General features: G+C 44.4%; 67 non-coding genes and 2 pseudogenes across 67 annotated transcripts; all 69 read left to right on the plus strand.

Annotated features, from left to right (window-relative positions):
• Nucleotides 1–38: 38 nt before the first annotated feature.
• On the plus strand, nucleotides 39–157 carry LOC144396669 (5S ribosomal RNA). The gene has a single exon (XR_013458815.1). It is a non-coding gene; the product is annotated as a 5S ribosomal RNA (ribosomal RNA).
• Nucleotides 158–273: 116 nt separating this feature from the next.
• Nucleotides 274–392, plus strand: LOC144398157 (5S ribosomal RNA). Its single transcript, XR_013460304.1, has one exon. It is a non-coding gene; the product is annotated as a 5S ribosomal RNA (ribosomal RNA).
• A 117-nt stretch (nucleotides 393–509) lies between these two features.
• On the plus strand, nucleotides 510–628 carry LOC144393612 (5S ribosomal RNA). Its single transcript, XR_013456457.1, has one exon. It is a non-coding gene; the product is annotated as a 5S ribosomal RNA (ribosomal RNA).
• A 116-nt stretch (nucleotides 629–744) lies between these two features.
• LOC144402426 (5S ribosomal RNA) lies at nucleotides 745–863 on the plus strand. The gene has a single exon (XR_013464362.1). It is a non-coding gene; the product is annotated as a 5S ribosomal RNA (ribosomal RNA).
• A 117-nt stretch (nucleotides 864–980) lies between these two features.
• On the plus strand, nucleotides 981–1,099 carry LOC144398067 (5S ribosomal RNA). Its single transcript, XR_013460214.1, has one exon. It is a non-coding gene; the product is annotated as a 5S ribosomal RNA (ribosomal RNA).
• A 116-nt stretch (nucleotides 1,100–1,215) lies between these two features.
• LOC144390144 (5S ribosomal RNA) lies at nucleotides 1,216–1,334 on the plus strand. The gene has a single exon (XR_013454216.1). It is a non-coding gene; the product is annotated as a 5S ribosomal RNA (ribosomal RNA).
• Nucleotides 1,335–1,450: 116 nt separating this feature from the next.
• On the plus strand, nucleotides 1,451–1,569 carry LOC144397529 (5S ribosomal RNA). Its single transcript, XR_013459675.1, has one exon. It is a non-coding gene; the product is annotated as a 5S ribosomal RNA (ribosomal RNA).
• Nucleotides 1,570–1,686: 117 nt separating this feature from the next.
• Nucleotides 1,687–1,805, plus strand: LOC144398069 (5S ribosomal RNA). The gene has a single exon (XR_013460216.1). It is a non-coding gene; the product is annotated as a 5S ribosomal RNA (ribosomal RNA).
• Nucleotides 1,806–1,921: 116 nt separating this feature from the next.
• On the plus strand, nucleotides 1,922–2,040 carry LOC144402427 (5S ribosomal RNA). The gene has a single exon (XR_013464363.1). It is a non-coding gene; the product is annotated as a 5S ribosomal RNA (ribosomal RNA).
• Nucleotides 2,041–2,157: 117 nt separating this feature from the next.
• LOC144398070 (5S ribosomal RNA) lies at nucleotides 2,158–2,276 on the plus strand. Its single transcript, XR_013460217.1, has one exon. It is a non-coding gene; the product is annotated as a 5S ribosomal RNA (ribosomal RNA).
• A 116-nt stretch (nucleotides 2,277–2,392) lies between these two features.
• Nucleotides 2,393–2,511, plus strand: LOC144390148 (5S ribosomal RNA). The gene has a single exon (XR_013454218.1). It is a non-coding gene; the product is annotated as a 5S ribosomal RNA (ribosomal RNA).
• A 116-nt stretch (nucleotides 2,512–2,627) lies between these two features.
• On the plus strand, nucleotides 2,628–2,746 carry LOC144390150 (5S ribosomal RNA). The gene has a single exon (XR_013454219.1). It is a non-coding gene; the product is annotated as a 5S ribosomal RNA (ribosomal RNA).
• A 117-nt stretch (nucleotides 2,747–2,863) lies between these two features.
• Nucleotides 2,864–2,982, plus strand: LOC144393623 (5S ribosomal RNA). The gene has a single exon (XR_013456468.1). It is a non-coding gene; the product is annotated as a 5S ribosomal RNA (ribosomal RNA).
• Nucleotides 2,983–3,098: 116 nt separating this feature from the next.
• Nucleotides 3,099–3,217, plus strand: LOC144402428 (5S ribosomal RNA). Its single transcript, XR_013464364.1, has one exon. It is a non-coding gene; the product is annotated as a 5S ribosomal RNA (ribosomal RNA).
• A 117-nt stretch (nucleotides 3,218–3,334) lies between these two features.
• LOC144399497 (5S ribosomal RNA) lies at nucleotides 3,335–3,453 on the plus strand. The gene has a single exon (XR_013461643.1). It is a non-coding gene; the product is annotated as a 5S ribosomal RNA (ribosomal RNA).
• Nucleotides 3,454–3,569: 116 nt separating this feature from the next.
• LOC144400165 (5S ribosomal RNA) lies at nucleotides 3,570–3,688 on the plus strand. The gene has a single exon (XR_013462103.1). It is a non-coding gene; the product is annotated as a 5S ribosomal RNA (ribosomal RNA).
• A 117-nt stretch (nucleotides 3,689–3,805) lies between these two features.
• On the plus strand, nucleotides 3,806–3,924 carry LOC144396670 (5S ribosomal RNA). Its single transcript, XR_013458816.1, has one exon. It is a non-coding gene; the product is annotated as a 5S ribosomal RNA (ribosomal RNA).
• Nucleotides 3,925–4,040: 116 nt separating this feature from the next.
• Nucleotides 4,041–4,159, plus strand: LOC144402429 (5S ribosomal RNA). Its single transcript, XR_013464365.1, has one exon. It is a non-coding gene; the product is annotated as a 5S ribosomal RNA (ribosomal RNA).
• Nucleotides 4,160–4,276: 117 nt separating this feature from the next.
• LOC144396671 (5S ribosomal RNA) lies at nucleotides 4,277–4,395 on the plus strand. Its single transcript, XR_013458817.1, has one exon. It is a non-coding gene; the product is annotated as a 5S ribosomal RNA (ribosomal RNA).
• Nucleotides 4,396–4,511: 116 nt separating this feature from the next.
• On the plus strand, nucleotides 4,512–4,630 carry LOC144398158 (5S ribosomal RNA). The gene has a single exon (XR_013460305.1). It is a non-coding gene; the product is annotated as a 5S ribosomal RNA (ribosomal RNA).
• A 117-nt stretch (nucleotides 4,631–4,747) lies between these two features.
• LOC144393634 (5S ribosomal RNA) lies at nucleotides 4,748–4,866 on the plus strand. Its single transcript, XR_013456479.1, has one exon. It is a non-coding gene; the product is annotated as a 5S ribosomal RNA (ribosomal RNA).
• A 116-nt stretch (nucleotides 4,867–4,982) lies between these two features.
• LOC144396672 (5S ribosomal RNA) lies at nucleotides 4,983–5,101 on the plus strand. The gene has a single exon (XR_013458818.1). It is a non-coding gene; the product is annotated as a 5S ribosomal RNA (ribosomal RNA).
• A 116-nt stretch (nucleotides 5,102–5,217) lies between these two features.
• LOC144397530 (5S ribosomal RNA) lies at nucleotides 5,218–5,336 on the plus strand. The gene has a single exon (XR_013459676.1). It is a non-coding gene; the product is annotated as a 5S ribosomal RNA (ribosomal RNA).
• A 117-nt stretch (nucleotides 5,337–5,453) lies between these two features.
• On the plus strand, nucleotides 5,454–5,572 carry LOC144396673 (5S ribosomal RNA). Its single transcript, XR_013458819.1, has one exon. It is a non-coding gene; the product is annotated as a 5S ribosomal RNA (ribosomal RNA).
• A 116-nt stretch (nucleotides 5,573–5,688) lies between these two features.
• Nucleotides 5,689–5,807, plus strand: LOC144402430 (5S ribosomal RNA). Its single transcript, XR_013464366.1, has one exon. It is a non-coding gene; the product is annotated as a 5S ribosomal RNA (ribosomal RNA).
• Nucleotides 5,808–5,924: 117 nt separating this feature from the next.
• Nucleotides 5,925–6,043, plus strand: LOC144400905 (5S ribosomal RNA). The gene has a single exon (XR_013462840.1). It is a non-coding gene; the product is annotated as a 5S ribosomal RNA (ribosomal RNA).
• A 117-nt stretch (nucleotides 6,044–6,160) lies between these two features.
• Nucleotides 6,161–6,279, plus strand: LOC144393645 (5S ribosomal RNA). The gene has a single exon (XR_013456490.1). It is a non-coding gene; the product is annotated as a 5S ribosomal RNA (ribosomal RNA).
• Nucleotides 6,280–6,395: 116 nt separating this feature from the next.
• LOC144396674 (5S ribosomal RNA) lies at nucleotides 6,396–6,514 on the plus strand. Its single transcript, XR_013458820.1, has one exon. It is a non-coding gene; the product is annotated as a 5S ribosomal RNA (ribosomal RNA).
• Nucleotides 6,515–6,630: 116 nt separating this feature from the next.
• Nucleotides 6,631–6,749, plus strand: LOC144396676 (5S ribosomal RNA). The gene has a single exon (XR_013458822.1). It is a non-coding gene; the product is annotated as a 5S ribosomal RNA (ribosomal RNA).
• Nucleotides 6,750–6,866: 117 nt separating this feature from the next.
• LOC144398071 (5S ribosomal RNA) lies at nucleotides 6,867–6,985 on the plus strand. Its single transcript, XR_013460218.1, has one exon. It is a non-coding gene; the product is annotated as a 5S ribosomal RNA (ribosomal RNA).
• A 116-nt stretch (nucleotides 6,986–7,101) lies between these two features.
• LOC144390151 (5S ribosomal RNA) lies at nucleotides 7,102–7,220 on the plus strand. Its single transcript, XR_013454223.1, has one exon. It is a non-coding gene; the product is annotated as a 5S ribosomal RNA (ribosomal RNA).
• A 116-nt stretch (nucleotides 7,221–7,336) lies between these two features.
• LOC144390153 (5S ribosomal RNA) lies at nucleotides 7,337–7,455 on the plus strand. Its single transcript, XR_013454225.1, has one exon. It is a non-coding gene; the product is annotated as a 5S ribosomal RNA (ribosomal RNA).
• Nucleotides 7,456–7,572: 117 nt separating this feature from the next.
• On the plus strand, nucleotides 7,573–7,691 carry LOC144400906 (5S ribosomal RNA). Its single transcript, XR_013462841.1, has one exon. It is a non-coding gene; the product is annotated as a 5S ribosomal RNA (ribosomal RNA).
• Nucleotides 7,692–7,807: 116 nt separating this feature from the next.
• LOC144402432 (5S ribosomal RNA) lies at nucleotides 7,808–7,926 on the plus strand. The gene has a single exon (XR_013464368.1). It is a non-coding gene; the product is annotated as a 5S ribosomal RNA (ribosomal RNA).
• A 117-nt stretch (nucleotides 7,927–8,043) lies between these two features.
• On the plus strand, nucleotides 8,044–8,162 carry LOC144396677 (5S ribosomal RNA). Its single transcript, XR_013458823.1, has one exon. It is a non-coding gene; the product is annotated as a 5S ribosomal RNA (ribosomal RNA).
• A 116-nt stretch (nucleotides 8,163–8,278) lies between these two features.
• On the plus strand, nucleotides 8,279–8,397 carry LOC144397681 (5S ribosomal RNA). Its single transcript, XR_013459828.1, has one exon. It is a non-coding gene; the product is annotated as a 5S ribosomal RNA (ribosomal RNA).
• Nucleotides 8,398–8,514: 117 nt separating this feature from the next.
• LOC144398624 (5S ribosomal RNA) lies at nucleotides 8,515–8,633 on the plus strand. Its single transcript, XR_013460771.1, has one exon. It is a non-coding gene; the product is annotated as a 5S ribosomal RNA (ribosomal RNA).
• A 116-nt stretch (nucleotides 8,634–8,749) lies between these two features.
• On the plus strand, nucleotides 8,750–8,868 carry LOC144402433 (5S ribosomal RNA). Its single transcript, XR_013464369.1, has one exon. It is a non-coding gene; the product is annotated as a 5S ribosomal RNA (ribosomal RNA).
• A 117-nt stretch (nucleotides 8,869–8,985) lies between these two features.
• Nucleotides 8,986–9,094, plus strand: LOC144399932 (5S ribosomal RNA; annotated as a pseudogene).
• Nucleotides 9,095–9,210: 116 nt separating this feature from the next.
• LOC144400176 (5S ribosomal RNA) lies at nucleotides 9,211–9,329 on the plus strand. Its single transcript, XR_013462114.1, has one exon. It is a non-coding gene; the product is annotated as a 5S ribosomal RNA (ribosomal RNA).
• A 117-nt stretch (nucleotides 9,330–9,446) lies between these two features.
• On the plus strand, nucleotides 9,447–9,565 carry LOC144393656 (5S ribosomal RNA). The gene has a single exon (XR_013456501.1). It is a non-coding gene; the product is annotated as a 5S ribosomal RNA (ribosomal RNA).
• Nucleotides 9,566–9,681: 116 nt separating this feature from the next.
• LOC144402434 (5S ribosomal RNA) lies at nucleotides 9,682–9,800 on the plus strand. Its single transcript, XR_013464370.1, has one exon. It is a non-coding gene; the product is annotated as a 5S ribosomal RNA (ribosomal RNA).
• Nucleotides 9,801–9,917: 117 nt separating this feature from the next.
• Nucleotides 9,918–10,036, plus strand: LOC144399425 (5S ribosomal RNA). Its single transcript, XR_013461570.1, has one exon. It is a non-coding gene; the product is annotated as a 5S ribosomal RNA (ribosomal RNA).
• A 116-nt stretch (nucleotides 10,037–10,152) lies between these two features.
• Nucleotides 10,153–10,271, plus strand: LOC144402435 (5S ribosomal RNA). The gene has a single exon (XR_013464371.1). It is a non-coding gene; the product is annotated as a 5S ribosomal RNA (ribosomal RNA).
• Nucleotides 10,272–10,388: 117 nt separating this feature from the next.
• LOC144396678 (5S ribosomal RNA) lies at nucleotides 10,389–10,507 on the plus strand. Its single transcript, XR_013458824.1, has one exon. It is a non-coding gene; the product is annotated as a 5S ribosomal RNA (ribosomal RNA).
• Nucleotides 10,508–10,623: 116 nt separating this feature from the next.
• Nucleotides 10,624–10,742, plus strand: LOC144397682 (5S ribosomal RNA). The gene has a single exon (XR_013459829.1). It is a non-coding gene; the product is annotated as a 5S ribosomal RNA (ribosomal RNA).
• A 117-nt stretch (nucleotides 10,743–10,859) lies between these two features.
• On the plus strand, nucleotides 10,860–10,978 carry LOC144398625 (5S ribosomal RNA). The gene has a single exon (XR_013460772.1). It is a non-coding gene; the product is annotated as a 5S ribosomal RNA (ribosomal RNA).
• Nucleotides 10,979–11,094: 116 nt separating this feature from the next.
• Nucleotides 11,095–11,213, plus strand: LOC144402436 (5S ribosomal RNA). The gene has a single exon (XR_013464372.1). It is a non-coding gene; the product is annotated as a 5S ribosomal RNA (ribosomal RNA).
• Nucleotides 11,214–11,330: 117 nt separating this feature from the next.
• LOC144399933 (5S ribosomal RNA) lies at nucleotides 11,331–11,439 on the plus strand (annotated as a pseudogene).
• Nucleotides 11,440–11,555: 116 nt separating this feature from the next.
• On the plus strand, nucleotides 11,556–11,674 carry LOC144400187 (5S ribosomal RNA). The gene has a single exon (XR_013462125.1). It is a non-coding gene; the product is annotated as a 5S ribosomal RNA (ribosomal RNA).
• A 117-nt stretch (nucleotides 11,675–11,791) lies between these two features.
• On the plus strand, nucleotides 11,792–11,910 carry LOC144393667 (5S ribosomal RNA). Its single transcript, XR_013456512.1, has one exon. It is a non-coding gene; the product is annotated as a 5S ribosomal RNA (ribosomal RNA).
• A 116-nt stretch (nucleotides 11,911–12,026) lies between these two features.
• Nucleotides 12,027–12,145, plus strand: LOC144402437 (5S ribosomal RNA). Its single transcript, XR_013464373.1, has one exon. It is a non-coding gene; the product is annotated as a 5S ribosomal RNA (ribosomal RNA).
• A 117-nt stretch (nucleotides 12,146–12,262) lies between these two features.
• LOC144398072 (5S ribosomal RNA) lies at nucleotides 12,263–12,381 on the plus strand. Its single transcript, XR_013460219.1, has one exon. It is a non-coding gene; the product is annotated as a 5S ribosomal RNA (ribosomal RNA).
• Nucleotides 12,382–12,497: 116 nt separating this feature from the next.
• LOC144390157 (5S ribosomal RNA) lies at nucleotides 12,498–12,616 on the plus strand. The gene has a single exon (XR_013454227.1). It is a non-coding gene; the product is annotated as a 5S ribosomal RNA (ribosomal RNA).
• A 117-nt stretch (nucleotides 12,617–12,733) lies between these two features.
• LOC144396679 (5S ribosomal RNA) lies at nucleotides 12,734–12,852 on the plus strand. Its single transcript, XR_013458825.1, has one exon. It is a non-coding gene; the product is annotated as a 5S ribosomal RNA (ribosomal RNA).
• A 116-nt stretch (nucleotides 12,853–12,968) lies between these two features.
• LOC144400198 (5S ribosomal RNA) lies at nucleotides 12,969–13,087 on the plus strand. The gene has a single exon (XR_013462136.1). It is a non-coding gene; the product is annotated as a 5S ribosomal RNA (ribosomal RNA).
• A 117-nt stretch (nucleotides 13,088–13,204) lies between these two features.
• On the plus strand, nucleotides 13,205–13,323 carry LOC144393678 (5S ribosomal RNA). The gene has a single exon (XR_013456523.1). It is a non-coding gene; the product is annotated as a 5S ribosomal RNA (ribosomal RNA).
• A 116-nt stretch (nucleotides 13,324–13,439) lies between these two features.
• LOC144402438 (5S ribosomal RNA) lies at nucleotides 13,440–13,558 on the plus strand. The gene has a single exon (XR_013464374.1). It is a non-coding gene; the product is annotated as a 5S ribosomal RNA (ribosomal RNA).
• A 117-nt stretch (nucleotides 13,559–13,675) lies between these two features.
• LOC144398073 (5S ribosomal RNA) lies at nucleotides 13,676–13,794 on the plus strand. Its single transcript, XR_013460220.1, has one exon. It is a non-coding gene; the product is annotated as a 5S ribosomal RNA (ribosomal RNA).
• Nucleotides 13,795–13,910: 116 nt separating this feature from the next.
• Nucleotides 13,911–14,029, plus strand: LOC144402439 (5S ribosomal RNA). Its single transcript, XR_013464375.1, has one exon. It is a non-coding gene; the product is annotated as a 5S ribosomal RNA (ribosomal RNA).
• A 117-nt stretch (nucleotides 14,030–14,146) lies between these two features.
• On the plus strand, nucleotides 14,147–14,265 carry LOC144400210 (5S ribosomal RNA). The gene has a single exon (XR_013462148.1). It is a non-coding gene; the product is annotated as a 5S ribosomal RNA (ribosomal RNA).
• Nucleotides 14,266–14,382: 117 nt separating this feature from the next.
• On the plus strand, nucleotides 14,383–14,501 carry LOC144396680 (5S ribosomal RNA). Its single transcript, XR_013458826.1, has one exon. It is a non-coding gene; the product is annotated as a 5S ribosomal RNA (ribosomal RNA).
• Nucleotides 14,502–14,617: 116 nt separating this feature from the next.
• Nucleotides 14,618–14,736, plus strand: LOC144402440 (5S ribosomal RNA). Its single transcript, XR_013464376.1, has one exon. It is a non-coding gene; the product is annotated as a 5S ribosomal RNA (ribosomal RNA).
• Nucleotides 14,737–14,853: 117 nt separating this feature from the next.
• On the plus strand, nucleotides 14,854–14,972 carry LOC144399249 (5S ribosomal RNA). The gene has a single exon (XR_013461394.1). It is a non-coding gene; the product is annotated as a 5S ribosomal RNA (ribosomal RNA).
• Nucleotides 14,973–15,088: 116 nt separating this feature from the next.
• Nucleotides 15,089–15,207, plus strand: LOC144397046 (5S ribosomal RNA). Its single transcript, XR_013459191.1, has one exon. It is a non-coding gene; the product is annotated as a 5S ribosomal RNA (ribosomal RNA).
• A 117-nt stretch (nucleotides 15,208–15,324) lies between these two features.
• On the plus strand, nucleotides 15,325–15,443 carry LOC144399250 (5S ribosomal RNA). The gene has a single exon (XR_013461395.1). It is a non-coding gene; the product is annotated as a 5S ribosomal RNA (ribosomal RNA).
• Nucleotides 15,444–15,560: 117 nt separating this feature from the next.
• Nucleotides 15,561–15,679, plus strand: LOC144400222 (5S ribosomal RNA). Its single transcript, XR_013462160.1, has one exon. It is a non-coding gene; the product is annotated as a 5S ribosomal RNA (ribosomal RNA).
• A 117-nt stretch (nucleotides 15,680–15,796) lies between these two features.
• LOC144399135 (5S ribosomal RNA) lies at nucleotides 15,797–15,915 on the plus strand. Its single transcript, XR_013461280.1, has one exon. It is a non-coding gene; the product is annotated as a 5S ribosomal RNA (ribosomal RNA).
• Nucleotides 15,916–16,031: 116 nt separating this feature from the next.
• LOC144400233 (5S ribosomal RNA) lies at nucleotides 16,032–16,150 on the plus strand. The gene has a single exon (XR_013462171.1). It is a non-coding gene; the product is annotated as a 5S ribosomal RNA (ribosomal RNA).
• The last annotated feature ends 106 nt before the right edge of the window (nucleotides 16,151–16,256 follow it).

Below are 16,256 nucleotides of genomic sequence, written 5' to 3' on the forward strand. Positions count from 1 at the left end.
TGACACATTTTAAAAGATTAGGAAGAGGACATACAGTTGCTTACGGCCATACCTCTCTGGCTCCGCCTGATCTCGTCTGATCTCAGAAGCTAAGCAGAGTAGGGCCTGGTTAGTACTTGGATGGAAGACCGCCTGGGAATCCCAGGTGCTGTAAGCTTTTTCATTTCGATCTGTAAAAGACACAGAGAAGGCCTTAGAAAGTGACTCCATTTCATTGTCAAAACTACAAAACCTTTGACACATTTTAAAAGATTAGGAAGAGGACATACAGTTGCTTACGGCCATACCTCTCTGGCTCCGCCTGATCTCGTCAGATCTCAGAAGCTAAGCAGAGTAGGGCCTGGTTAGTACTTGGATGGAAGACCGCCTCGGAATCCCAGGTGCCGTAAGCTTTTTCATTTCTCTCTCTGGAAGAAATCGAGAAGGCATTAGAAAGTGACTCCTTTTTCATTATCTAAACTCCAAAACCTTTGACACATTTTAAAATATTAGGAAGAGGACATACAGTTGCTTACGGCCATACCTCTCTGGCTTCGCCTGATCTCGTCTGATCTCAGAAGCTAAGCAGAGTAGGGCCTGGTTAGTACTTGGATGGAAGACCGCCTGGGAATCCCAGGTGCTGTAAGCTTTTTTATTTCGATCTGTAAAAGACACAAAGAAGAACTTAGAAAGTGACTCCATTTCATTGTCAAAACTCCAAAACCTTTGACACATTTTAAAAGATTAGGTAGAGGACATACAGTTGCTTACGGCCATACCTCTCTGGCTCCGCCTGATCTCGTCTGATCTCAGAAGCTAAGCAGAGTAGGGCCTGGTTAGTACTTGGATGGAAGACCGCCTGGGAATCCCAGGTGCCGTAAGCTTTTTCATTTCTCTCTCTGGAAGAAATCGAGAAGGCATTAGAAAGTGACTCCTTTTTCATTATCAAAACTCCAAAACCTTAGACACATTTTAAAAGATTAGGAAGAGGACATACAGTTGCTTACGGCCATACCTCTCTGGCTCTGCCTGATCTCGTCTGATCTCAGAAGCTAAGCAGAGTAGGGCCTGGTTAGTACTTGGATGGAAGACCGCCTGGGAATCCCAGGTGCTGTAAGCTTTTTCATTTCGATCTGTAAAAGACACAGAGAAGGCCTTAGAAAGTGACTCCATTTCTTTGTCAAAACTACAAAACATTTGACACATTTTAAAAGATTAGGAAGAGGACATACAGTTGCTTACGGCCATACCTCTCTGGCTCCGCCTGATCTCGTCAGATCTCAGAAGCTAAGCAGAGTAGGGCCTGGTTAGTACTTGGATGGAAGACCGCCTGGGAATCCCAGGTGCTGTAAGCTTTTTCATTTCGATCTGTAAAAGACACAGAGAAGGCCTTAGAAAGTGACTCCATTTCATTGTCAAAACTACAAAACCTTTGACACATTTTAAAAGATTAGGAAGAGGACATACAGTTGCTTACGGCCATACCTCTCTGGCTCCGCCTGATCTCGTCAGATCTCAGAAGCTAAGCAGAGTAGGGCCTGGTTAGTACTTGGATGGAAGACCGCCTGGGAATCCCAGGTGCTGTGAGCTTTTTCATTTCTCTCTCTGGAAGAAATCGAGAAGGCATTAGAAAGTGACTCCTTTTTCATTATCTAAACTCCAAAACCTTTGACACATTTTAAAAGATTAGGAAGAGGACATACAGTTGCTTACGGCCATACCTCTCTGGCTCTGCCTGATCTCGTCTGATCTCAGAAGCTAAGCAGAGTAGGGCCTGGTTAGTACTTGGATGGAAGACCGCCTGGGAATCCCAGGTGCTGTAAGCTTTTTCATTTCGATCTGTAAAAGACACAGAGAAGGCCTTAGAAAGTGACTCCATTTAATTGTCAAAACTACAAAACCTTTGACACATTTTAAAAGATTAGGTAGAGGACATACAGTTGCTTACGGCCATACCTCTCTGGCTCCGCCTGATCTCGTCTGATCTCAGAAGCTAAGCAGAGTAGGGCCTGGTTAGTACTTGGATGGAAGACCGCCTGGGAATCCCAGGTGCCGTAAGCTTTTTCATTTCTCTCTCTGGAAGAAATCGAGAAGGCATTAGAAAGTGACTCCTTTTTCATTGTCAAAACTACAAAACCTTTGACACATTTTAAAAGATTAGGAAGAGGACATACAGTTGCTTACGGCCATACCTCTCTGGCTCTGCCTGATCTCGTCTGATCTCAGAAGCTAAGCAGAGTAGGGCCTGGTTAGTACTTGGATGGAAGACCGCCTGGGAATCCCAGGTGCTGTAAGCTTTTTCATTTCGATCTGTAAAAGACACAGAGAAGGCCTTAGAAAGTGACTCCATTTCTTTGTCAAAACTACAAAACCTTTGACACATTTTAAAAGATTAGGAAGAGGACATACAGTTGCTTACGGCCATACCTCTCTGGCTCCGCCTGATCTCGTCAGATCTCAGAAGCTAAGCAGAGTAGGGCCTGGTTAGTACTTGGATGGAAGACCGCCTGGGAATCCCAGGTGCTGTAAGCTTTTTCATTTCGATCTGTAAAAGACACAGAGAAGGCCTTAGAAAGTGACTCCATTTCATTGTCAAAACTACAAAACCTTTGACACATTTTAAAAGATTAGGAAGAGGACATACAGTTGCTTACGGCCATACCTCTCTGGCTCCGCCTGATCTCGTCAGATCTCAGAAGCTAAGCAGAGTAGGGCCTGGTTAGTACTTGGATGGAAGACCGCCTGGGAATCCCAGGTGCTGTAAGCTTTTTCATTTCTCTCTCTGGAAGAAATCGAGAAGGCATTAGAAAGTGACTCCTTTTTCATTATCTAAACTCCAAAACCTTTGACACATTTTAAAATATTAGGAAGAGGACATACAGTTGCTTACGGCCATACCTCTCTGGCTTCGCCTGATCTCGTCTGATCTCAGAAGCTAAGCAGAGTAGGGCCTGGTTAGTACTTGGATGGAAGACCGCCTGGGAATCCCAGGTGCTGTAAGCTTTTTCATTTCGATCTGTAAAAGACACAAAGAAGAACTTAGAAAGTGACTCCATTTAATTGTCAAAACTACAAAACCTTTGACACATTTTAAAAGATTAGGTAGAGGACATACAGTTGCTTACGGCCATACCTCTCTGGCTCCGCCTGATCTCGTCTGATCTCAGAAGCTAAGCAGAGTAGGGCCTGGTTAGTACTTGGATGGAAGACCGCCTGGGAATCCCAGGTGCCGTAAGCTTTTTCATTTCTCTCTCTGGAAGAAATCGAGAAGGCCTTAGAAAGTGACTCCTTTTTCATTATCAAAACTCCAAAACCTTTGACACATTTTAAAAGATTAGGAAGAGGACATACAGTTGCTTACGGCCATACCTCTCTGGCTCCGCCTGATCTCGTCTGATCTCAGAAGCTAAGCAGAGTAGGGCCTGGTTAGTACTTGGATGGAAGACAGCCTGGGAATCCCAGGTGCTGTAAGCTTTTTCATTTCGATCTGTAAAAGACACAGAGAAGGCCTTAGAAAGTGACTCCATTTCATTGTCAAAACTACAAAACCTTTGACACATTTTAAAAGATTAGGAAGAGGACATACAGTTGCTTACGGCCATACCTCTCTGGCTCCGCCTGATCTCGTCAGATCTCAGAAGCTAAGCAGAGTAGGGCCTGGTTAGTACTTGGATGGAAGACCGCCTGGGAATCCCAGGTGCCGTAAGCTTTTTCATTTCTCTCTCTGGAAGAAATCGAGAAGGCATTAGAAAGTGACTCCTTTTTCATTATCAAAACTCCAAAACCTTTGACACATTTTAAAAGATTAGGAAGAGGACATACAGTTGCTTACGGCCATACCTCTCTGGCTCCGCCTGATCTCGTCTGATCTCAGAAGCTAAGCAGAGTAGGGCCTGGTTAGTACTTGGATGGAAGACCGCCTGGGAATCCCAGGTGCTGTAAGCTTTTTCATTTCGATCTGTAAAAGACACAGAGAAGGCCTTAGAAAGTGACTCCATTTCATTGTCAAAACTACAAAACCTTTGACACATTTTAAAAGATTAGGAAGAGGACATACAGTTGCTTACGGCCATACCTCTCTGGCTCCGCCTGATCTCGTCTGATCTCAGAAGCTAAGCAGAGTAGGGCCTGGTTAGTACTTGGATGGAAGACCGCCTGGGAATCCCAGGTGCCGTAAGCTTTTTCATTTCTCTCTCTGGAAGAAATCGAGAAGGCATTAGAAAGTGACTCCTTTTTCATTATCAAAACTCCAAAACCTTTGACACATTTTAAAAGATTAGGAAGAGGACATACAGTTGCTTACGGCCATACCTCTCTGGCTCCGCCTGATCTCGTCTGATCTCAGAAGCTAAGCAGAGTAGGGCCTGGTTAGTACTTGGATGGAAGACCGCCTGGGAATCCCAGGTGCTGTAAGCTTTTTCATTTCGATCTGTAAAAGACACAGAGAAGGCCTTAGAAAGTGACTCCATTTCATTGTCAAAACTACAAAACCTTTGACACATTTTAAAAGATTAGGAAGAGGACATACAGTTGCTTACGGCCATACCTCTCTGGCTCCGCCTGATCTCGTCAGATCTCAGAAGCTAAGCAGAGTAGGGCCTGGTTAGTACTTGGATGGAAGACCGCCTCGGAATCCCAGGTGCCGTAAGCTTTTTCATTTCTCTCTCTGGAAGAAATCGAGAAGGCATTAGAAAGTGACTCCTTTTTCATTATCTAAACTCCAAAACCTTTGACACATTTTAAAATATTAGGAAGAGGACATACAGTTGCTTACGGCCATACCTCTCTGGCTTCGCCTGATCTCGTCTGATCTCAGAAGCTAAGCAGAGTAGGGCCTGGTTAGTACTTGGATGGAAGACCGCCTGGGAATCCCAGGTGCTGTAAGCTTTTTTATTTCGATCTGTAAAAGACACAAAGAAGAACTTAGAAAGTGACTCCATTTCATTGTCAAAACTCCAAAACCTTTGACACATTTTAAAAGATTAGGTAGAGGACATACTGTTGCTTACGGCCATACCTCTCTGGCTCCGCCTGATCTCGTCTGATCTCAGAAGCTAAGCAGAGTAGGGCCTGGTTAGTACTTGGATGGAAGACCGCCTGGGAATCCCAGGTGCTGTAAGCTTTTTCATTTCGATCTGTAAAAGACACAGAGAAGGCCTTAGAAAGTGACTCCATTTCATTGTCAAAACTACAAAACCTTTGACACATTTTAAAAGATTAGGAAGAGGACATACAGTTGCTTACGGCCATACCTCTCTGGCTCCGCCTGATCTCGTCAGATCTCAGAAGCTAAGCAGAGTAGGGCCTGGTTAGTACTTGGATGGAAGACCGCCTGGGAATCCCAGGTGCTGTGAGCTTTTTCATTTCTCTCTCTGGAAGAAATCGAGAAGGCATTAGAAAGTGACTCCTTTTTCATTATCTAAACTCCAAAACCTTTGACACATTTTAAAATATTAGGAAGAGGACATACAGTTGCTTACGGCCATACCTCTCTGGCTCCGCCTGATCTCGTCTGATCTCAGAAGCTAAGCAGAGTAGGGCCTGGTTAGTACTTGGATGGAAGACCGCCTGGGAATCCCAGGTGCTGTAAGCTTTTTCATTTCGATCTGTAAAAGACACAGAGAAGGCCTTAGAAAGTGACTCCATTTCATTGTCAAAACTACAAAACCTTTGACACATTTTAAAAGATTAGGAAGAGGACATACAGTTGCTTACGGCCATACCTCTCTGGCTCCGCCTGATCTCGTCTGATCTCAGAAGCTAAGCAGAGTAGGGCCTGGTTAGTACTTGGATGGAAGACCGCCTGGGAATCCCAGGTGCCGTAAGCTTTTTCATTTCTCTCTCTGGAAGAAATCGAGAAGGCATTAGAAAGTGACTCCTTTTTCATTGTCAAAACTACAAAACCTTTGACACATTTTAAAATATTAGGAAGAGGACATACAGTTGCTTACGGCCATACCTCTCTGGCTTCGCCTGATCTCGTCTGATCTCAGAAGCTAAGCAGAGTAGGGCCTGGTTAGTACTTGGATGGAAGACCGCCTGGGAATCCCAGGTGCCGTAAGCTTTTTCATTTCTCTCTCTGGAAGAAATCGAGAAGGCATTAGAAAGTGACTCCTTTTTCATTATCTAAACTCCAAAACCTTTGACACATTTTAAAATATTAGGAAGAGGACATACAGTTGCTTACGGCCATACCTCTCTGGCTTCGCCTGATCTCGTCTGATCTCAGAAGCTAAGCAGAGTAGGGCCTGGTTAGTACTTGGATGGAAGACCGCCTGGGAATCCCAGGTGCTGTAAGCTTTTTTATTTCGATCTGTAAAAGACACAAAGAAGAACTTAGAAAGTGACTCCATTTCATTGTCAAAACTCCAAAACCTTTGACACATTTTAAAAGATTAGGTAGAGGACATAAGGTTGCTTACGGCCATACCTCTCTGGCTCCGCCTGATCTCGTCTGATCTCAGAAGCTAAGCAGAGTAGGGCCTGGTTAGTACTTGGATGGAAGACCGCCTGGGAATCCCAGGTGCTGTAAGCTTTTTTATTTCGATCTGTAAAAGACACAAAGAAGAACTTAGAAAGTGACTCCATTTCATTGTCAAAACTCCAAAACCTTTGACACATTTTAAAAGATTAGGTAGAGGACATAAGGTTGCTTACGGCCATACCTCTCTGGCTCCGCCTGATCTCGTCTGATCTCAGAAGCTAAGCAGAGTAGGGCCTGGTTAGTACTTGGATGGAAGACCGCCTGGGAATCCCAGGTGCTGTAAGCTTTTTCATTTCTCTCTCTGGAAGAAATCGAGAAGGCATTAGAAAGTGACTCCTTTTTCATTATCAAAACTCCAAAACCTTAGACACATTTTAAAAGATTAGGAAGAGGACATACAGTTGCTTACGGCCATACCTCTCTGGCTCTGCCTGATCTCGTCTGATCTCAGAAGCTAAGCAGAGTAGGGCCTGGTTAGTACTTGGATGGAAGACCGCCTGGGAATCCCAGGTGCTGTAAGCTTTTTCATTTCGATCTGTAAAAGACACAGAGAAGGCCTTAGAAAGTGACTCCATTTCTTTGTCAAAACTACAAAACCTTTGACACATTTTAAAAGATTAGGAAGAGGACATACAGTTGCTTACGGCCATACCTCTCTGGCTCCGCCTGATCTCGTCAGATCTCAGAAGCTAAGCAGAGTAGGGCCTGGTTAGTACTTGGATGGAAGACCGCCTGGGAATCCCAGGTGCTGTAAGCTTTTTCATTTCGATCTGTAAAAGACACAGAGAAGGCCTTAGAAAGTGACTCCATTTCATTGTCAAAACTACAAAACCTTTGACACATTTTAAAAGATTAGGAAGAGGACATACAGTTGCTTACGGCCATACCTCTCTGGCTCCGCCTGATCTCGTCAGATCTCAGAAGCTAAGCAGAGTAGGGCCTGGTTAGTACTTGGATGGAAGACCGCCTGGGAATCCCAGGTGCTGTAAGCTTTTTCATTTCTCTCTCTGGAAGAAATCGAGAAGGCATTAGAAAGTGACTCCTTTTTCATTATCTAAACTCCAAAACCTTTGACACATTTTAAAATATTAGGAAGAGGACATACAGTTGCTTACGGCCATACCTCTCTGGCTTCGCCTGATCTCGTCTGATCTCAGAAGCTAAGCAGAGTAGGGCCTGGTTAGTACTTGGATGGAAGACCGCCTGGGAATCCCAGGTGCCGTAAGCTTTTTCATTTCGATCTGTAAAAGACACAGAGAAGGCCTTAGAAAGTGACTCCATTTAATTGTCAAAACTACAAAACCTTTGACACATTTTAAAAGATTAGGTAGAGGACATACAGTTGCTTACGGCCATACCTCTCTGGCTCCGCCTGATCTCGTCTGATCTCAGAAGCTAAGCAGAGTAGGGCCTGGTTAGTACTTGGATGGAAGACCGCCTGGGAATCCCAGGTGCCGTAAGCTTTTTCATTTCTCTCTCTGGAAGAAATCGAGAAGGCCTTAGAAAGTGACTCCTTTTTCATTATCAAAACTCCAAAACCTTTGACACATTTTAAAAGATTAGGAAGAGGACATACAGTTGCTTACGGCCATACCTCTCTGGCTCCGCCTGATCTCGTCTGATCTCAGAAGCTAAGCAGAGTAGGGCCTGGTTAGTACTTGGATGGAAGACCGCCTGGGAATCCCAGGTGCTGTAAGCTTTTTCATTTCGATCTGTAAAAGACACAGAGAAGGCCTTAGAAAGTGACTCCATTTCATTGTCAAAACTACAAAACCTTTGACACATTTTAAAAGATTAGGAAGAGGACATACAGTTTCTTACGGCCATACCTCTCTGGCTCCGCCTGATCTCGTCTGATCTCAGAAGCTAAGCAGAGTAGGGCCTGGTTAGTACTTGGATGGAAGACCGCCTGGGAATCCCAGGTGCCGTAAGCTTTTTCATTTCTCTCTCTGGAAGAAATCGAGAAGGCATTAGAAAGTGACTCCTTTTTCATTATCAAAACTCCAAAACCTTTGACACATTTTAAAAGATTAGGAAGAGGACATACAGTTGCTTACGGCCATACCTCTCTGGCTCCGCCTGATCTCGTCTGATCTCAGAAGCTAAGCAGAGTAGGGCCTGGTTAGTACTTGGATGGAAGACCGCCTGGGAATCCCAGGTGCTGTACGCTTTTTCATTTCGATCTGTAAAAGACACAGAGAAGGCCTTAGAAAGTGACTCCATTTAATTGTCAAAACTACAAAACCTTTGACACATTTTAAAAGATTAGGTAGAGGACATACAGTTGCTTACGGCCATACCTCTCTGGCTCCGCCTGATCTCGTCTGATCTCAGAAGCTAAGCAGAGTAGGGCCTGGTTAGTACTTGGATGGAAGACCGCCTGGGAATCCCAGGTGCCGTAAGCTTTTTCATTTCTCTCTCTGGAAGAAATCGAGAAGGCATTAGAAAGTGACTCCTTTTTCATTATCAAAACTCCAAAACCTTTGACACATTTTAAAAGATTAGGAAGAGGACATACAGTTGCTTACAGCCATACCTCTCTGGCTCCGTCTGATCTCAGAAGCTAAGCAGAGTAGGGCCTGGTTAGTACTTGGATGGAAGACCGCCTGGGAATCCCAGGTGCTGTAAGCTTTTTCATTTCGATCTGTAAAAGACACAGAGAAGGCCTTAGAAAGTGACTCCATTTCATTGTCAAAACTACAAAACCTTTGACACATTTTAAAAGATTAGGAAGAGGACATACAGTTGCTTACGGCCATACCTCTCTGGCTCCGCCTGATCTCGTCAGATCTCAGAAGCTAAGCAGAGTAGGGCCTGGTTAGTACTTGGATGGAAGACCGCCTGGGAATCCCAGGTGCCGTAAGCTTTTTCATTTCTCTCTCTGGAAGAAATCGAGAAGGCATTAGAAAGTGACTCCTTTTTCATTATCTAAACTCCAAAACCTTTGACACATTTTAAAATATTAGGAAGAGGACATACAGTTGCTTACGGCCATACCTCTCTGGCTTCGCCTGATCTCGTCTGATCTCAGAAGCTAAGCAGAGTAGGGCCTGGTTAGTACTTGGATGGAAGACCGCCTGGGAATCCCAGGTGCTGTAAGCTTTTTTATTTCGATCTGTAAAAGACACAAAGAAGAACTTAGAAAGTGACTCCATTTCATTGTCAAAACTCCAAAACCTTTGACACATTTTAAAAGATTAGGTAGAGGACATACAGTTGCTTACGGCCATACCTCTCTGGCTCCGCCTGATCTCGTCTGATCTCAGAAGCTAAGCAGAGTAGGGCCTGGTTAGTACTTGGATGGAAGACCGCCTGGGAATCCCAGGTGCCGTAAGCTTTTTCATTTCTCTCTCTGGAAGAAATCGAGAAGGCATTAGAAAGTGACTCCTTTTTCATTATCAAAACTCCAAAACCTTAGACACATTTTAAAAGATTAGGAAGAGGACATACAGTTGCTTACGGCCATACCTCTCTGGCTCTGCCTGATCTCGTCTGATATCAGAAGCTAAGCAGAGTAGGGCCTGGTTAGTACTTGGATGGAAGACCGCCTGGGAATCCCAGGTGCTGTAAGCTTTTTCATTTCGATCTGTAAAAGACACAGAGAAGGCCTTAGAAAGTGACTCCATTTAATTGTCAAAACTACAAAACCTTTGACACATTTTAAAAGATTAGGTAGAGGACATACAGTTGCTTACGGCCATACCTCTCTGGCTCCGCCTGATCTCGTCTGATCTCAGAAGCTAAGCAGAGTAGGGCCTGGTTAGTACTTGGATGGAAGACCGCCTGGGAATCCCAGGTGCCGTAAGCTTTTTCATTTCTCTCTCTGGAAGAAATCGAGAAGGCCTTAGAAAGTGACTCCTTTTTCATTATCAAAACTCCAAAACCTTTGACACATTTTAAAAGATTAGGAAGAGGACATACAGTTGCTTACGGCCATACCTCTCTGGCTCCGCCTGATCTCGTCTGATCTCAGAAGCTAAGCAGAGTAGGGCCTGGTTAGTACTTGGATGGAAGACCGCCTGGGAATCCCAGGTGCTGTAAGCTTTTTCATTTCGATCTGTAAAAGACACAGAGAAGGCCTTAGAAAGTGACTCCATTTCATTGTCAAAACTACAAAACCTTTGACACATTTTAAAAGATTAGGAAGAGGACATACAGTTTCTTACGGCCATACCTCTCTGGCTCCGCCTGATCTCGTCTGATCTCAGAAGCTAAGCAGAGTAGGGCCTGGTTAGTACTTGGATGGAAGACCGCCTGGGAATCCCAGGTGCCGTAAGCTTTTTCATTTCTCTCTCTGGAAGAAATCGAGAAGGCATTAGAAAGTGACTCCTTTTTCATTATCAAAACTCCAAAACCTTTGACACATTTTAAAAGATTAGGAAGAGGACATACAGTTGCTTACGGCCATACCTCTCTGGCTCCGCCTGATCTCGTCTGATCTCAGAAGCTAAGCAGAGTAGGGCCTGGTTAGTACTTGGATGGAAGACCGCCTGGGAATCCCAGGTGCTGTACGCTTTTTCATTTCGATCTGTAAAAGACACAGAGAAGGCCTTAGAAAGTGACTCCATTTAATTGTCAAAACTACAAAACCTTTGACACATTTTAAAAGATTAGGTAGAGGACATACAGTTGCTTACGGCCATACCTCTCTGGCTCCGCCTGATCTCGTCTGATCTCAGAAGCTAAGCAGAGTAGGGCCTGGTTAGTACTTGGATGGAAGACCGCCTGGGAATCCCAGGTGCCGTAAGCTTTTTCATTTCTCTCTCTGGAAGAAATCGAGAAGGCATTAGAAAGTGACTCCTTTTTCATTATCAAAACTCCAAAACCTTTGACACATTTTAAAAGATTAGGAAGAGGACATACAGTTGCTTACAGCCATACCTCTCTGGCTCCGTCTGATCTCAGAAGCTAAGCAGAGTAGGGCCTGGTTAGTACTTGGATGGAAGACCGCCTGGGAATCCCAGGTGCTGTAAGCTTTTTCATTTCGATCTGTAAAAGACACAGAGAAGGCCTTAGAAAGTGACTCCATTTCATTGTCAAAACTACAAAACCTTTGACACATTTTAAAAGATTAGGAAGAGGACATACAGTTGCTTACGGCCATACCTCTCTGGCTCCGCCTGATCTCGTCAGATCTCAGAAGCTAAGCAGAGTAGGGCCTGGTTAGTACTTGGATGGAAGACCGCCTGGGAATCCCAGGTGCCGTAAGCTTTTTCATTTCTCTCTCTGGAAGAAATCGAGAAGGCATTAGAAAGTGACTCCTTTTTCATTATCTAAACTCCAAAACCTTTGACACATTTTAAAATATTAGGAAGAGGACATACAGTTGCTTACGGCCATACCTCTCTGGCTTCGCCTGATCTCGTCTGATCTCAGAAGCTAAGCAGAGTAGGGCCTGGTTAGTACTTGGATGGAAGACCGCCTGGGAATCCCAGGTGCTGTAAGCTTTTTTATTTCGATCTGTAAAAGACACAAAGAAGAACTTAGAAAGTGACTCCATTTCATTGTCAAAACTCCAAAACCTTTGACACATTTTAAAAGATTAGGTAGAGGACATACAGTTGCTTACGGCCATACCTCTCTGGCTCCGCCTGATCTCGTCTGATCTCAGAAGCTAAGCAGAGTAGGGCCTGGTTAGTACTTGGATGGAAGACCGCCTGGGAATCCCAGGTGCCGTAAGCTTTTTCATTTCTCTCTCTGGAAGAAATCGAGAAGGCATTAGAAAGTGACTCCTTTTTCATTATCAAAACTCCAAAACCTTAGACACATTTTAAAAGATTAGGAAGAGGACATACAGTTGCTTACGGCCATACCTCTCTGGCTCTGCCTGATCTCGTCTGATCTCAGAAGCTAAGCAGAGTAGGGCCTGGTTAGTACTTGGATGGAAGACCGCCTGGGAATCCCAGGTGCTGTAAGCTTTTTCATTTCGATCTGTAAAAGACACAGAGAAGGCCTTAGAAAGTGACTCCATTTCATTGTCAAAACTACAAAACCTTTGACACATTTTAAAAGATTAGGAAGAGGACATACAGTTGCTTACGGCCATACCTCTCTGGCTCCGCCTGATCTCGTCAGATCTCAGAAGCTAAGCAGAGTAGGGCCTGGTTAGTACTTGGATGGAAGACCGCCTGGGAATCCCAGGTGCTGTAAGCTTTTTCATTTCTCTCTCTGGAAGAAATCGAGAAGGCATTAGAAAGTGACTCCTTTTTCATTATCTAAACTCCAAAACCTTTGACACATTTTAAAATATTAGGAAGAGGACATACAGTTGCTTACGGCCATACCTCTCTGGCTCCGCCTGATCTCGTCTGATCTCAGAAGCTAAGCAGAGTAGGGCCTGGTTAGTACTTGGATGGAAGACCGCCTGGGAATCCCAGGTGCTGTAAGCTTTTTCATTTCGATCTGTAACAGACACAGAGAAGGCCTTAGAAAGTGACTCCATTTCATTGTCAAAACTACAAAACCTTTGACACATTTTAAAAGATTAGGAAGAGGACATACAGTTGCTTACGGCCATACCTCTCTGGCTCCGCCTGATCTCGTCAGATCTCAGAAGCTAAGCAGAGTAGGGCCTGGTTAGTACTTGGATGGAAGACCGCCTGGGAATCCCAGGTGCCGTAAGCTTTTTCATTTCTCTCTCTGGAAGAAATCGAGAAGGCATTAGAAAGTGACTCCTTTTTCATTATCTAAACTCCAAAACCTTTGACACATTTTAAAATATTAGGAAGAGGACATACAGTTGCTTACGGCCATACCTCTCTGGCTTCGCCTGATCTCGTCTGATCTCAGAAGCTAAGCAGAGTAGGGCCTGGTTAGTACTTGGATGGAAGACCGCCTGGGAATCCCAGGTGCTGTAAGCTTTTTTATTTCGATCTGTAAAAGACACAAAGAAGAACTTAGAAAGTGACTCCATTTCATTGTCAAAACTCCAAAACCTTTGACACATTTTAAAAGATTAGGTAGAGGACATAAGGTTGCTTACGGCCATACCTCTCTGGCTCCGCCTGATCTCGTCTGATCTCAGAAGCTAAGCAGAGTAGGGCCTGGTTAGTACTTGGATGGAAGACCGCCTGGGAATCCCAGGTGCCGTAAGCTTTTTCATTTCTCTCTCTGGAAGAAATCGAGAAGGCATTAGAAAGTGACTCCTTTTTCATTATCAAAACTCCAAAACCTTAGACACATTTTAAAAGATTAGGAAGAGGACATACAGTTGCTTACGGCCATACCTCTCTGGCTCTGCCTGATCTCGTCTGATCTCAGAAGCTAAGCAGAGTAGGGCCTGGTTAGTACTTGGATGGAAGACCGCCTGGGAATCCCAGGTGCTGTAAGCTTTTTCATTTCGATCTGTAAAAGACACAGAGAAGGCCTTAGAAAGTGACTCCATTTCTTTGTCAAAACTCCAAAACCTTTGACACATTTTAAAAGATTAGGTAGAGGACATAAGGTTGCTTACGGCCATACCTCTCTGGCTCCGCCTGATCTCGTCTGATCTCAGAAGCTAAGCAGAGTAGGGCCTGGTTAGTACTTGGATGGAAGACCGCCTGGGAATCCCAGGTGCCGTAAGCTTTTTCATTTCTCTCTCTGGAAGAAATCGAGAAGGCATTAGAAAGTGACTCCTTTTTCATTATCAAAACTCCAAAACCTTTGACACATTTTAAAATATTAGGAAGAGGACATACAGTTGCTTACGGCCATACCTCTCTGGCTCCGCCTGATCTCGTCAGATCTCAGAAGCTAAGCAGAGTAGGGCCTGGTTAGTACTTGGATGGAAGACCGCCTGGGAATCCCAGGTGCCGTAAGCTTTTTCATTTCTCTCTCTGGAAGAAATTGAGAAGGCCTTAGAAAGTGACTCCTTTTTCATTATCAAAACTCCAAAACCTTTGACACATTTTAAAAGATTAGGAAGAGGACATACAGTTGCTTACGGCCATACCTCTCTGGCTCCGCCTGATCTCGTCTGATCTCAGAAGCTAAGCAGAGTAGGGCCTGGTTAGTACTTGGATGGAAGACCGCCTGGGAATCCCAGGTGCTGTAAGCTTTTTCATTTCGATCTGTAAAAGACACAGAGAAGGCCTTAGAAAGTGACTCCATTTCATTGTCAAAACTACAAAACCTTTGACACATTTTAAAAGATTAGGTAGAGGACATACAGTTGCTTACGGCCATACCTCTCTGGCTCCGCCTGATCTCGTCTGATCTCAGAAGCTAAGCAGAGTAGGGCCTGGTTAGTACTTGGATGGAAGACCGCCTGGGAATCCCAGGTGCCGTAAGCTTTTTCATTTCTCTCTCTGGAAGAAATCGAGAAGGCATTAGAAAGTGACTCCTTTTTCATTATCAAAACTCCAAAACCTTTGACACATTTTAAAAGATTAGGAAGAGGACATACAGTTGCTTACGGCCATACCTCTCTGGCTCGGCCTGATCTCGTCTGATCTCAGAAGCTAAGCAGAGTAGGGCCTGGTTAGTACTTGGATGGAAGACCGCCTGGGAATCCCAGGTGCTGTAAGCTTTTTCATTTCGATCTGTAAAAGACACAGAGAAGGCCTTAGAAAGTGACTCCATTTCATTGTCAAAACTACAAAACCTTTGACACATTTTAAAAGATTAGGAAGAGGACATACAGTTTCTTACGGCCATACCTCTCTGGCACCGCCTGATCTCGTCTGATCTCAGAAGCTAAGCAGAGTAGGGCCTGGTTAGTACTTGGATGGAAGACCGCCTGGGAATCCCAGGTGCCGTAAGCTTTTTCATTTCTCTCTCTGGAAGAAATCGAGAAGGCATTAGAAAGTGACTCCTTTTTCATTATCAAAACTCCAAAACCTTTGACACATTTTAAAAGATTAGGAAGAGGACATACAGTTGCTTACGGCCATACCTCTCTGGCTCGGCCTGATCTCGTCTGATCTCAGAAGCTAAGCAGAGTAGGGCCTGGTTAGTACTTGGATGGAAGACCGCCTGGGAATCCCAGGTGCTGTAAGCTTTTTCATTTCGATCTGTAAAAGACACAGAGAAGGCCTTAGAAAGTGACTCCTTTTTCATTATCAAAACTCCAAAACCTTTGACACATTTTAAAAGATTAGGTAGAGGACATACAGTTGCTTACGGCCATACCTCTCTGGCTCCGCCTGATCTCGTCAGATCTCAGAAGCTAAGCAGAGTAGGGCCTGGTTAGTACTTGGATGGAAGACCGCCTGGGAATCCCAGGTGCCGTAAGCTTTTTCATTTCTCTCTCTGGAAGAAATCGAGAAGGCATTAGAAAGTGACTCCTTTTTCATTATCAAAACTCCAAAACCTTTGACACATTTTAAAAGATTAGGAAGAGGACATACAGTTGCTTACGGCCATACCTCTCTGGCTCCGCCTGATCTCGTCTGATCTCAGAAGCTCAGCAGAGTAGGGCCTGGTTAGTACTTGGATGGAAGACCGCCTGGGAATCCCAGGTGCTGTAAGCTTTTTCATTTCGATCTGTAAAAGACACAGAGAAGGCCTTAGAAAGTGACTCCATTTCATTGTCAAAACTACAAAACCTTTGACACATTTTAAAAGATTAGGAAGAGGACATAGAGTTGCTTACGGCCATACCTCTCTGGCTCCGCCTGATCTCGTCAGATCTCAGAAGCTAAGCAGAGTAGGGCCTGGTTAGTACTTGGATGGAAGACCGCCTGGGAATCCCAGGTGCCGTAAGCTTTTTCATTTCTCTCTCTGGAAGAAATCGAGAAGGCATTAGAAAGTGACTCCTTTTTCATTATCAAAACTCCAAAACCTTTGACACATTTTAAAAGATTAGGAAGAG

This window comes from Gasterosteus aculeatus, chromosome 2, assembly GCF_964276395.1.
Source record: "Gasterosteus aculeatus chromosome 2, fGasAcu3.hap1.1, whole genome shotgun sequence".
Lineage (NCBI taxonomy): Eukaryota > Metazoa > Chordata > Actinopteri > Perciformes > Gasterosteidae > Gasterosteus > Gasterosteus aculeatus.